We start from the raw sequence: 13,410 nt of genomic DNA on the forward strand, positions 1-13,410 counted from the left end.
CAGGAACAGGAATTGGAGCAGCTGTGGCAGCTCCTCGCTGTGCACATGGATATCAGAAAGGGTAAGGGAACCGCAGCTCCCATCAGCACAATGCCCCACGGCGTGTGCCTCCATACACCCCAGACATGTCCAAATCAGGCCAGCACAGAAGAGAGGCAAAAGTGACATCAACCAACTAAAGCCCGACAGCCCCGTTTCTGTCAGGGGCCCAGAGCAAAGATGCAAGTCGAGTTCAGTAATTTAATGCTCAGAAAAGTTTATCTGATTTTTCAACCCATTCTCAAGACCTAAATCTGTCTTTGGCACTGCCCCTGGCATGAAGCTCTCTTTTCCCAAGTGGTTATGTTGTTTCAACTTGTAAAAATGCTCTCTAATGTTTGACAAATTACTTCTGGCACATGTGTCAGCAAACTCGAGGCCAAGAACTAATTGGATGGGGAAGGTGAAAGCACACTTCACAAAAACGTCTGCTATTGGTGCATTATAGTCATTTTTGAATCACAGTTGCTTATACTGTCTCACAAAGGACAGCAAAAAGCTTTTAGAAGTGAAAAATTTCTGACATAGCTAACAGATACAAAGAGAAGTGATAAAAACTAATGGCAATTCAGAAGAAAATGGTAATGGTATAATGTTGAATAAGATATTTACTTTTTAAAAAAAGAGCAGCCCTGCACAACACTTTTTCACTCTCAGCTGCCTTAAGATCTAGAAATATAGAGCCTAGTTAAACCTGTCACCAAGGCATCCAGGCCATGGAGTTCTCTTCTATGCTTCTTCCAAGTACTCAAGGAAAATGCTAAGTTGGAAAATGCCTTGGCTGACTTTATCGGTGCTGCTTTTAGTTGTATATTTCTGCACAGACTTCCTGTGCTTTGCACATGCGCAGAGTCCTTCTGGCTGTACAGTGAAGTGCAAAGTAGTGAATATGTCTCCTAGCAACATTAACCCCATTTTGTACTTCCCAGGAAAACGAGTGTTGGCTGTTCTTTTTCCTCCTTATGATCATTCACATTACTGGGATGAAGATAAGGAACAGAGCAGCAGTGCACCCTAGAATAAAAAAAGGTATGAAAGTTAAGCAATCCACGCAGTCATTTTAAAAGATGATTTCTAACTAAATCTTTCCTCTTGGTGCTGACACTTCATTTCTTTCCTGCAGTAACATCCCTCCCTTACAGGAATCCAGCAGCTTTATAAAAGGACACTGCATATGCCAACACCCTTGGTAGGGACTGCTGGCACGGAGCTCCAGACTAAAACTGGCTCCGTGCTGGTACAGGCAGACATCCTCCAGCAGAAGCACCACAAAGGTTTCTGGGCTAGCTGGAAGCAAGGGCAGGAGATGAGCCTGGGGGTCAGGGACAAGAGAAAAGCTTCTGGCTTCTAGTTTGGCTCTGCACACCTTCCTTCAGAGTGATCCCCTCCAGGGAAGGGACAAGAGTAGCATAAAGCCCTTTACACTGGTGATACATCCTGGCATCGCATTTGTAATGTAAGAACTGAAGTGCTTTGAATTCAGGGACATCACTAGCAGCAACAAAAATCATGTGTCTGAAAGCTAGGCACTGTTACGTGGCACCTGACACCCAGAAGCCAAAAGGTGACTGACTGAGGAGGGGACGGATGGGGGACATCACACTTCTCCTCGTGCATTTGTCAGGGTTTTCTGTCGGAGCGGTTTCCCTCATTTCCTGCCTTTCTGCATCCTTTCCCCTGCAACGAGAGAACTGCTAATAACCCAGCAGCAGGGCTGAAACTCATGCCAAGTCAGTCACACACTGCCTTCAAGTGTGTGCAAAGAGGGAAAGTGGGACTAGAGGAAAAGAAAATCCAGATCCGTACAGCTAGTGGCTTTTGGGGATAGGTGCTGTCTCCCCACTCCTAACCCCAGGAGTTACTCAGCAGCTCTATGAGAAATCAACAGTCACTTCTGTGTTGCAAAACAAGGAAACACCACTTGCTACAGACAGGTTGAAGGGATTAAGCATTTGAATTTTGGAAATATGAAAATTATGCTCATAAAGATATTGTTGCCCTTCTCTTGAGCAACAGCAGAAAACAGGACCTTTAAAGTTCCACTTTGAAGGAGAGGAGAAATAATTTTTAAAAAGAAAAAATCCTCCCTATGACTGTAGTTTGTTTCAAAGTCTTTTATAACAAAATCTTATCACTCACAGACACTGGGGTAAGGAGCTGTCAACATCGGGTAAGATCCCCTCTGGCTCCTATCTCCTCTTTTAAGACAAAAGAGAACCTCCTTGGCTCCAAGAAACAGCACTGGGGAGACATGCTGCTGTGATCCCTCCTGGCTTAAGCTATAGTCTGTGATGGGGATCATCTTATAGTCTCTATTTTTCTGCATTTCGTAAGAATTACGCTGTCTCCTTTTTCTAGATAGATTTCTCACCTTTGTGCCTTCAGAGAAAAAAGTGCAAACAGAGGAACGTTGGAGTAGCCAGACCAGGGAACACCAAAACTCAGCCTGGTACAAGGCTTGTGCATCACAGCAGACAAAAATACACAGCACAAAAAGGCAGTGAGCCCTCAGTGAAACTCCTTGCTACACTCTCCCTGCCTCCAGTTCTTTGTGGTTTGAGAATTTCCTAAGGGAGAATCAGCAACTTTAGGTTTAAGAAGAAATGACCTATAGAAGGGCAGAAATCAGACGGCATAAATAGCTCCTTCTTTTAAGTAAAAACAAGCAGGACCTGCCCCTGCTGGGTGTGGATTCTGCACGCGGGGAAGTGCACGGCAGCGGTCCCTCAGTTGTTTGCATGACAGCCAGATGGGGAAGCAAAAAAAAAAAATCCAGCCGAGGCCACACCGCAGCGAATGAGGTCTCCACTAGCACAAGAAACAGCACGATATGGAGCACAGTGAAGAGCAGATGTGATACACGTAGAAGCGGAAAGCTCTCTCAGTGACCCCTGCCACAACTTTTTATTCCTCATAACATGGACAAGCACTCTTCTACCTGTGATTATCTTGGCCTAGGATGCTGGAAAGGGGAATACTGTTCTTTTAATGACAGCTCTTCCACAGAATTGAAACTGCCTCAAATTAAAACTCTGTATTTTGCATTATACAAACAGATAATGATATCAAAGGGAGGAATGTTACAACTTACTAGTGAGATCTACTATTAGTTTCTAGCAGACAAAGTTATGAACAGAAAAAAACCCAACCCTGCTTCAAAACTCGGAAGAGAAGCAAACACCTCTTTAATGTTTGCATTAAATGCCAGTCTTCATACAAGATGAAATTTAACTGCCAGGATCCAATAGCTTTTAGGTACCTAACTTTTAAACCCCATACTCTGCAAAACAAATGTGAATTACTGTTGGGAACCTGACAGAAGACCCTCAGGGCCCAGCAGATCTTTCCTGGTAAAACTCTGATTAAAGCCATCGGCAAAGGGCACTTTTTCCACAATTTGTCCCTGTGTCAGACCAGCCCCTGGGTGCTTTAGGGTGACCCTGAGCCTCATGTTGGGGTGCTGGTAGTAAGAGAGTGCCTGGTACGGAGAGCTGCTGCTCCTTTAGGTGTGTGATGCCTCAGTGTCTCGAGGCAGCCCCAAACCACCTCAACACTGGACAAATTGCTACACAAAAATAAAGCTTCTTTGCGACATCCAAATAAAGGCAAGATAATTATAGTTGATTTAAAGACAAAAAACAATTAAATAAAAGGTTTGAATCTATATGGACTCCAGCAGGTTCTTCCTCTGTGATTCAGCCACAGCTGCAACGCAGCTACGCCAGTCATGCGGCCAGCTATCCAGATTTTACATAACCTCGTCCAGAGCTTTGCCTTTCTAGAAGATCACGCCAGAGACACCCATCAGACCTTCTCGTAATCAAATCTTTTCACTCCTTTCTCTCCTCCCTGCATTACTTGATCCATATCTTAATTACATTCATTTTAATACTTTCTCACTCCTCCTCATTCGGAAGCAGTAATGTCTTGTAGACATGGTAGGGCAATGCCATCTCCTGACTGATGGTAAAAGAGAAGGGGTTCAGAAAAGTGTAACTCAAAGAAACCACCAACTTGTGGTGCCCCACTGGGCAATACACAAGTCTCAGAATAGCAGATTTTTTCCATGAACTGAAAAAATATTTGATACTAATACATGGACTGCAAAAAAGGAGGCCTCAATACTCTGGTCTGTCATGGATCAGTTGTAGGTCTCAGCTGAAATGAGATATGATGGCAAACAGTCACTTTCACAAGATAAACTCTGCAGGAGGGAGGGGGATGAACAAAAGGTTTGAGGGAGCAGTACCATGGAGACACTGTTCATCAATACACACTTAGATACACATAAGAAGATATGAGGACAGTAGCTGCTGGCTTGCTTTTGTGACCAAACTGAAAGATGGTATTATCAGCCGAGCCTCGAGAGTGCCACAAGATACTGATTGAAATCTCCAGCACTTAGAGGAAACTGTGGGTGTTTCTGCAAGTTCAGCCACAGTGTCCCCTTTCAATTTGAAAAATTGTTTTGATGTCAGAAATGGAGTTATTTCAGCATCGACAGTGGAAGAAAGGTGGCAAAATGAAAAATCCCAATGGCAGCGTGGTTTTTCAGCTTTTCTGCTGGGCTCCACCCCACCTCTGTGGCACGCTTTAGCACCCTTTGCTGCACCCAGGCATGGCTGAATCAAAGGCAGGCAAAGAAACTCTGATATACCCTTTCAGTGTGGAAAGCAATAATAATATTGTTATATTTCTTTCATCCTATAAGTCTTCACCACACAAAAAACCCCCATCTGCGTAGAAGGATGACCTCTGCTGCTCAAGTGCCTTTCTGGATGAAATGCAGCTACATTTTCATATACAAATGGATAACTCAGAACAAGAAATGAAGAATGCTGTAGCCCCAGGTAGAATATTTTGCTCTAAGTAGGAGCTTTGACAATGTAGGAAGGGCTACTCCAGTGAGATTTCCTATCACAGGATTTCCACTGTTGTCATCATCTGTCCAAACTACTGCCAAACCCCTCTTCAAATTGAGTAGTTCATAAATGTTTGCCAGTATTCAACAGAACAAGATTAATTCAGCTGTTTTATTTGCACGTTTGTCGCACTATTAATCTGAAAACAATCTCTTCTGAATATGGAGAGAGGTTTATGGAGTCTGCTCATCGCCAGGGCTGAGACAACCCAGAATGCCCCATAATTCAGTTTATAATTTCCAAAGTTGCAAATAACTGAGTGTTTTGCTGGCATGCTCTTCTGGGTGAAAGTAGTTTGTTGACATTTTTCTAACAAAGGAGGGGAGGGAGGTGGATTGGTTTTTTCCCCCCAGTACTATTTGCTTTAAGTGGTCTCTCTCACATAGAATGTATCTGGCTGGGGGTTTCTTTTTTTTTTTTAAAAATCACCCAAGGGAAACATTCTGGCAATTTTCAAAAAAACCCCCAACCCACTGATTTAATTAGGGCTTTGATGATGCCCCAGTGATTTCGCCTTAACATAATTGTTGGGTTTGGTAACGGCCTTCCTCCCTGCCACATTTGCTCACATCGCTATCTGACCTTTGCTCTGACGGCCAATTTCTCCTCTTTCTTTCTCCACAACCAATTCTATCCCCTTCAAGCCTCTCAGTACATCATTACCTCAACCGCGATGCTGTCAGTCAAGCCTATGTCATTTTATGACATTATTCTATTTGTGGGCAGGAAATGGAAGCAACTCCTCATGCCCCTTTCACCACCCTGTTTCCCCTCAGACAGCGTTACTGATGAGCGCAGCAGACAGGCCTGCACCTCTTGGGTGCTGCTGGGATGTGCTACATTTTGTTCTCAAACCTCCACGTACCTGCAGTCCCTTTTACCAGGTCTACTACTGATTTACATTTAGAATGGGATTCAATTCTGCGTGCAAAAAAATATAATAAAGTGTGCAACTTAATGCTCACTGTGAATTTAAAGTGGTTGCTTGTGTCAATTTAAATTAAATGCAGTATTTCCCTCCATAATGCTATCCATATGCTAATGGCAAGAGATTATGTCTTGCGTAAGATTTATCAAAGTAAACTCAATTCATTTCAGGAAGCCTTTCAGTGCTGCCTATCCAAAGTGATACATTCTGCAAAATATGCATTGTATCAAATAAAAGCTCCTAGATACTGAACACACTTGCGGCATTTACCAAAAATAATACATCTTTTGAATCTTACTGATTCAAATCAACTTATCATTCCAGCTTGGTGTTCAAACAAAACATTTGGAAACAATAAAGTCCCCTGATGCCATTTTAGTTATCCCATTTCTAATTCTGTGCTCAAATGAGACACTCTGTAACAATAAAATGTCTTCAATATTGATATAAAACATAGTTAGGGTCAATCTACAAGGGCAATAAAAGTAGATAAAAACCACATTTATATTTTAAATCTTGTAACGATAGCAAAATATTCTGAGCACGCTGACAGAGACATCAATGCCGATCAAATATATAGTAAAAGGCATACTGAGCTGAGTTGTTCTATGGCTCCTTCTGGTAAGTATATGCCGCATCATATGTGCATTCAAGGGCTAAAATATATTCTGAATATCATAAATACACATATTTTTATCTGGTGCAGATTTACTGGGGAAGAATACAGGTGAGCAAGTGAACTGCAGCCCCTCTCTGAAGCATCCCTCTAGTGACACTACATTGTTCCCCTCCTCTGTGTCACAACACAGTTGAACTCTGCAAGTTAACTGAAAATAAGGCAGAACTTTACCCTTACATCTCCACGTCAAAATGGTACGTTCCAGGTTTAGCCACTGAGCTCTGGATGGTTAAAGGAGAGAGCACAAGACAACACTTATCTGCAGATCTTTAACATCAACCAGACAGGGGTATAATTCCCCTTTTTGCTGAACACCCGCTGAAGTTTTACGCTACCCTGTCAGCTTGTAACACCACCACTGGACTTTCGGTGGCATTTCCTTCACCAGACAGACAAATAAATAATGGTCTTGCTTTTGAGCAGAAATTCACCATAACCTATTAATTAAAGAACACAAATATCAATAAAATCAATTGATATTTGTATTTTAGGCTTTTTTTAAAGAAAGGGGGTTTTATCTTAAATCACATGAAGGAGTTAGAACAAAGACTCCACTTAGGAAAATCAGAGCAATGCAATCCCAGGTTTATAGCATAATGCGTGGTCCTGAAGGCCATTCACCCCCTGACATTTACATCACTGGAGTTACAATTTTTGTAACACTCATCCTGCAAATGCACTCAACATCACCTCTCTCTGTTCCTACACAGAAAAATAATTTAACTATAACAAGTTACAGAGCCTTCTGAAGTCAGAAGGGGCCCAAGCCTTAGTTTCAGGTGAAGGCACTTTGACTTAGGTGTCCACATGCACACTGTGTCTTTACAGTCCCACGGTAATCCCTCAGCCAGTGCAGCTGCTGGTGCCCAGAGACCAATTCAGATGACAAGCCAGTCGGCGTGGCATCCAGTTGCCCCTGTGTGGGTACACAGCACCATTTTAGATGCCCGAGGTTAGCCCCGGGCCTCCAGCTGGAGGTCCAAAAAGACACAGATCCTCCCTGAGCTCCCTCACACCTGCCAGCTGCGTACAGATATTGCAGGTTCTGTAGAGCATCCCAAAGAGCACCAGACAGACGGCTGTGTTTATGCAACCAAATTCCCCGCTTCAGTGCCTATTTCGGGATGAGCCCATCGGCTTTACAGGTCTATTCTCTCTAATGGGAGCTGAGACACCTGGCTCTTAAGTAGACACTTACCGTGACATCTATGGTGTTCCTTGGGGCGAGTCCCTCGGGCTCATCATGGAGAGAGGTCCTGACGCATCCCTGAGAAGTGGAACAGCATGAGTGAAATGCAGAACTTTTCTGTGCAGACTCCCAGATGAACTGCCTAAAAACCAGAATAATGTTTTTTCTTGAAGTTCAAAATGTGTTTTTCTCAGTCTCATTCTCTGAACAGGTTGAAACAGATGACAATATCCCCCTTGGCTACTGCCCTCAAAAACGAGATCACCTTTAGAGACATGGCATTGCCATTTTCAGAACAAGTTCTGATTAAAGGGTGAGATTGTGATCCGCAGAAGAAAACAGGTTTTCTAGCACACAGCCGTAGGCAACTACAACTATTTGAGGCTCCATTTACAGCAGAATGAAGAGTGCAACTTTCATAACCTGTTAGTACATCCAGTAGTGATCATTAAAGCTGATTGATGCTCACCATTCAACAGCAAAAGAAAACGCAGTTTTGCAAGGCTGTCACATCCAAGAGGCGTATACATTTCACAAAACATCTGGTGCCCAGTGCTGCAAAACAATTCACAACACCTCATGTAAAGGGCAGAGTATCTCCTACAAAAGTGTTTTGTATACTGCAAGCTGGATAATGAGACAACTACATACTAGTGAATTCATTTTTTAATAAGTAGCTCATTACCAAAATGCTGCACAGCTAAATTCTGCTTTCCAAACACAGATCAACTCCTGCAGTTCCCTTTACCTGCAGTTTCTCCCTCCACCTTACATAGAAAATAAAGCAAAATGGGTCCCTTTTTTCTTGCTTATTCATCCTACAATGCAGTGCAGTAGATCTATTTCCAGTCTTGCATTTTATTTTCTGCTGTTAGGAAATTCAGTATTTCATATCTACTACAGATAGAATTATACTTGAGCATGTTGAAAAACATATCAGTCCATCTGGGACGGAAATCCTGCACCTGAGCACATGCAAGGTCTTCTGGTGCCTTGGAAATCAAAATGACAGTTAGAAATACTGACTTTTGCATTTCCAATGTAGTTAAAGAGGCAGAACTCACGACGTCCCATTGCATACATGCCTTGAGAAAACCAGGTGAACTGTTTCCGCCCAAAATTCTTCCCGATAGCACAGCAGGTTAGAAAATCATAGCTAGACACTTTCTTTCTTCTTTCTAGACACTTTTCTTCTCAAGAGACTCAGAGAAGTATTCTACAGAATTAAAGCTCAATTTCCTATGCAATATGCTAAAGAATAACAGTTCCCAGTCAGTTTTCCAAACCGAAAAGAGGTCATACCATTTCTTCCTTGGATTTATAGCACTTACAGTATTTTCTGTGTGGAGGAACTTAACACATATAGCATTTAGAGTGCTACCATTGAACAAGATTACCAGAGCGGACATGCCCTGAAACTTTGCTTGTAGGCTTCCCATCTTTCCCAACTCTGGCACAGTTTATGGAAAGTAAAGTTAGCAAAGTTTTGCCTTTAACCCCAAGCAGTGGGGACACAGAGATTCAGTTCTCACAGTCAGCACAGCCTTTAGACCTCTGTCGATCAGTCCATAAGACTATTTTCAAGAGGCATTTTTATACCCTTACAGTGTCATTTCCTCAGTTCTTAGCAGATGCTTGGTATGGCCACCCAGGCTGTCTACGCACAAGAAAAACACTCCCTGTAGGTTGATGGGAAATAAAGGTTTGAGTATGTCTAGTTACTGCAATATCATGTTTGTTTCTTGATGCTCAGAGGCTCTTCTGGATAAATATGAATGTGCCAAAAAGAAGCTACCCATATCCTTAAATTCATGCCCATACAGTATGGCTTTGCTGTGTTAGCTACAGGAAGAACACAGTTAAAAAGATGAAGAAAAAAGAGCTTAAGAAAAAACAAGTAGCCAACTACTATAATTGGAGGTACTGAGTCCTTTGCTGAGATGCACAGATGATATATAGTCCACCCCCATACCTGTTCACACTGTGCCCGGGGCAGCCTGAAAGGCGCATGGTTGCAGCGTGCTGCTTTCTATCCTTCACGGAGGTATTTCTGCTGCGTCTCCCTCGCAGTCCTGAGCAGAGAGGCACTGTCCATTCCCGCTCCTTCCCTGCAACACCATGTGTTTTAGTCAATTATAGGTCTGGCCAGGTAATAAACCCAGTGCACTTTATGCACTCTCTCTGCTGCACTTCACCACTGAAATCCCAATATTTGTGTTTTCCCTTCAATTTAGCAATATATCTTGGCTGCTTTAATAGAAACTATCAAGCATCACAGCTCAAGCATGGAAACTCAGGAATGCTTAATTTGAAGTCAGCAGTTCCCAAGTCTTCTATCTCAGCAGCTATTTGGGGGCTTCATTTTTTAAAAATGTGTGTTTTGGCAAAATCTGTCAAAGCACAGTACGCAAGCAAGAGCTTTATGGGTAATCTTATTCAGACAACAGTACATATAGATTATAACCATGTATCTGATACCATCCTACTGAGACTACATAGACCTAAGTCACTGCTGGAGAAGAGACTCTGTGTGCAGATTCCTAACCGCTTCAGTAAGCAGGATCAACACAAATAAATGGGTGGAACAGCCACATTTTCATCCTTCTGAATGAATTTTTCATCCATCTGAATAAACTCCAGGTGTTATTAAGAATTATTGTATGTATATAAATATATATACACAAATGCTGAAGAGCTGGCAGCTGGAGAACATAAGCAATCTATTGGAAGGGCACGATGCATATTTGACAGCTTCACTAATTTTAAATATATTTAACAAATCAGCAGTTACTCCCACATGGCCTTGAGTCAGAAAGAAACACTGCAGTGCTGAACACTGCATTTGGGGCAGTTTGGTCAGAATTATTCTTTCAAACAATGGCTAAAGAAAATAGCAGGCCATGGAGTGCTCCAAGAACTGAGAATGGTTGTGAAATTCCCTATTAGCAGCAGTCAGACCATGCAGCCATTTGCTGTGAACAGCAATCAAACTGCTGACTTGAATACATCCACAGGCTGCAAATAAAACAACCATCCACAAGTTTCATTAAGAGCAGGTAGCAATAGCCCTTAAGTTTTGACTATTTTTGTGTCAGTCTACTCACTTTTGTGCATCTGATTTCCATGCTGTTTTTCCTTGGGTGGCCACATGCTGCAAGAGCAAAGCTGTATTCCCACCTTCTGCCAGGACCACAGTCTTGTGCTTTGACAGCAGAGATTTCTTTTTGTTGCTGTTGTCTTCGCCTTAACAAGAAAATTGAAAGTTAGCATTCCAGCCTTACAAAGCAGCAGAGAAGTGCTGAGCAATGTTCGGAGGACTCTCAGGGCATGCTTCGCACGCAGATCCTGAAGGGGAGAGCTGAGACATCTTTGTGGGAGGTAGTGGACTAGGCAAAGAAGGGAGAAAAGACTTTTAGAGCTGTCTAGTGACAGAGACAGGATAATTAGTCTTCCAGAGACCTTGTTGCCTTGCTTCTCATTCAAACATTGAAGGATTAGCTCTCCTCTGCTGACTGCGCGTTACAAGCCATCAAGCCACGAACAGCAGTTTGCTTTTGGTGGCTGAATGCAGCTCCTCAACCCAACCAGCGGCAAAACAAAACATGTGAGCAACCAAAAAGGTGGTAAATGCTGTTTGAACTGCAGTCTCCAGGATCCAAGCAAGATCTGTCCTGTTTTCCAACTGGCGCCAGACAAACATGCTGCCACACAGAAGCACTGTGACTTTGTAAAGAAATTTCTTTGAATTGCTCCAGAGAAAAACATTTAAGAGGAGGAAAATGCAGAAATACTTAACTTAGCAGATTTTGATTTTCAGACTGATTGTCCCTGGAAGTGCATGTGTCTGAAAAATAAGAAATACCTACATGTAAACGCATTTTTTTTAAAGTTAACAGGAAAACAAATCCCAAAGTAATATTACTGCCTCTACTTGTTTTCAAAGGCTGCACCCCTCCACCTCCTTTGCCCCCATCATGCATTTACAGCTCTGTACTGTTAATCTGAGGGACTAGGTCAAATAATCAGACAATCTGAAGGGAGAAAAAGGGGATATGCAGCACTCTTCCTCCTAACCAAACTCTCTAGGTAGTAATTTGCCTTTAAGATAGTTTAACGTGCCAGCAGATGCAAAGAACTCTTGGCATTTTGTTTTGAAGAGCATTGCTTTTATTTCTGAACTAAAAACTGTCTGTCAAGCCTAGACTGTCTTTTCCTCAAAGGTGATTCCAGTTTGCTGGACATACTGCATAACCTCTTCTCACAAGTCTTGTCTCACTTAACTTCTCATCGCTTTAGGACATCACAGCTACCACTCTCATACATTTTTTACTCCGTGTCATTGTGGTGGGTTGACCCTGGCTGGAGGCCAGGTGCCCACCAGAGCTGCTCTCTCACTCCCCTCATTCACTAGACAGGGGAGAAAAGGCATAACGAAATGCTTGCAGGTCGAGATAAGGACAGGGAGAGATCACTCACTAATTGTTGTCACGAGCAAAACAGACCAAACTTAGAGAGGAGATTCATCTAATTTATTACTAGGCAAAACAGAGTAGAGGAATGAGAAATAAAATCAACTCTTAAAACACCTCCCCCCACCCCTCCCATCTTCCCAGGCTCAACTTCACTCCCGGCTTCAACCTTCCCCCCCCTCAGCGGCACAGGGGGACGGGGAATGGGGGTTACGGTCAGTTCAGCACACGGTGTTTCTGCCGCTTCTTCATCCTCAGGGGGAGGACTCCTCTCATCGTTCCCCTGCTCCAGCATGGAGTCCCTCTCACGGGGTGCAGACCTTCAGGAGCAAACTGCTCCAGCGTGGGGTCCCCCACGGGGCCACAAGTCCTGCCAGCAAACCTGCCCTGGCGTGGGCTCCCCTCTTCACGGGTTCACCGGTCCGGCCTGGAACTTGCTCCAGCGTGGGCTTCCCATGGGCCACAGCCTCCTTCAGGTGCCTCCACCTGCTCCGGCGTGGGGTCCTCCACGGGCTGCAGGTGGAATCTCTACACCCCCTCATCCTTCCTCCATGGGCTGCAGGGGGACAGCCTGCTTCACCATGGCCTTCACCACGGGCTGCAGGGGGATCTCTGCTCCGGCGCCTGGAGCTCCTCCTCCCCCTCCATCTGCACTGACCTTGGTGTCTGCAGAGTTTCTTACATCTTCTCACTCCTCTCTCCGGCTGCAAAAGCTCTCTCTCTCTAAGTGTTTTTTTCTTCTTAAATATGTTATCACAGAGGCGCTGATTGGCTTGGCCTTGGCCAGCGGCGGGCCCGTCTTAGAGCCAGCTGGCATTGGCTCTATCAGACACAGGGGGAGCTTCTAGCAGCTTCTCACAGAAGCCACCCCTGTAGCCCCCCCACTACCAAAACCTTGCCACGCAAACCCAACACAGTCATCCACCTACAGTGGGTGAGGGGGTCTACACCTCAAGAGAAAGTTTTGATTCAGCTCAGGTACAAAGAAGTTTCTGGAGACCTAAATAGTCTATACTTTACCACTTAAGAATAACCACTGCCTCCTAGTGAACTTTATAGTTTTAAGATGCTTATATTAGCATGACACTAGAGCAAAGCTATTCAAATTGCAAGAATGCAGCTTCTCAATTCATTTGCTACTGATAAACTATATATCCTACCACAAGTGATCTCGTTAAGCTAAG

The sequence above is a fragment of the Grus americana genome, chromosome 7, assembly GCF_028858705.1.
Source record: "Grus americana isolate bGruAme1 chromosome 7, bGruAme1.mat, whole genome shotgun sequence".
NCBI lineage: Eukaryota > Metazoa > Chordata > Aves > Gruiformes > Gruidae > Grus > Grus americana.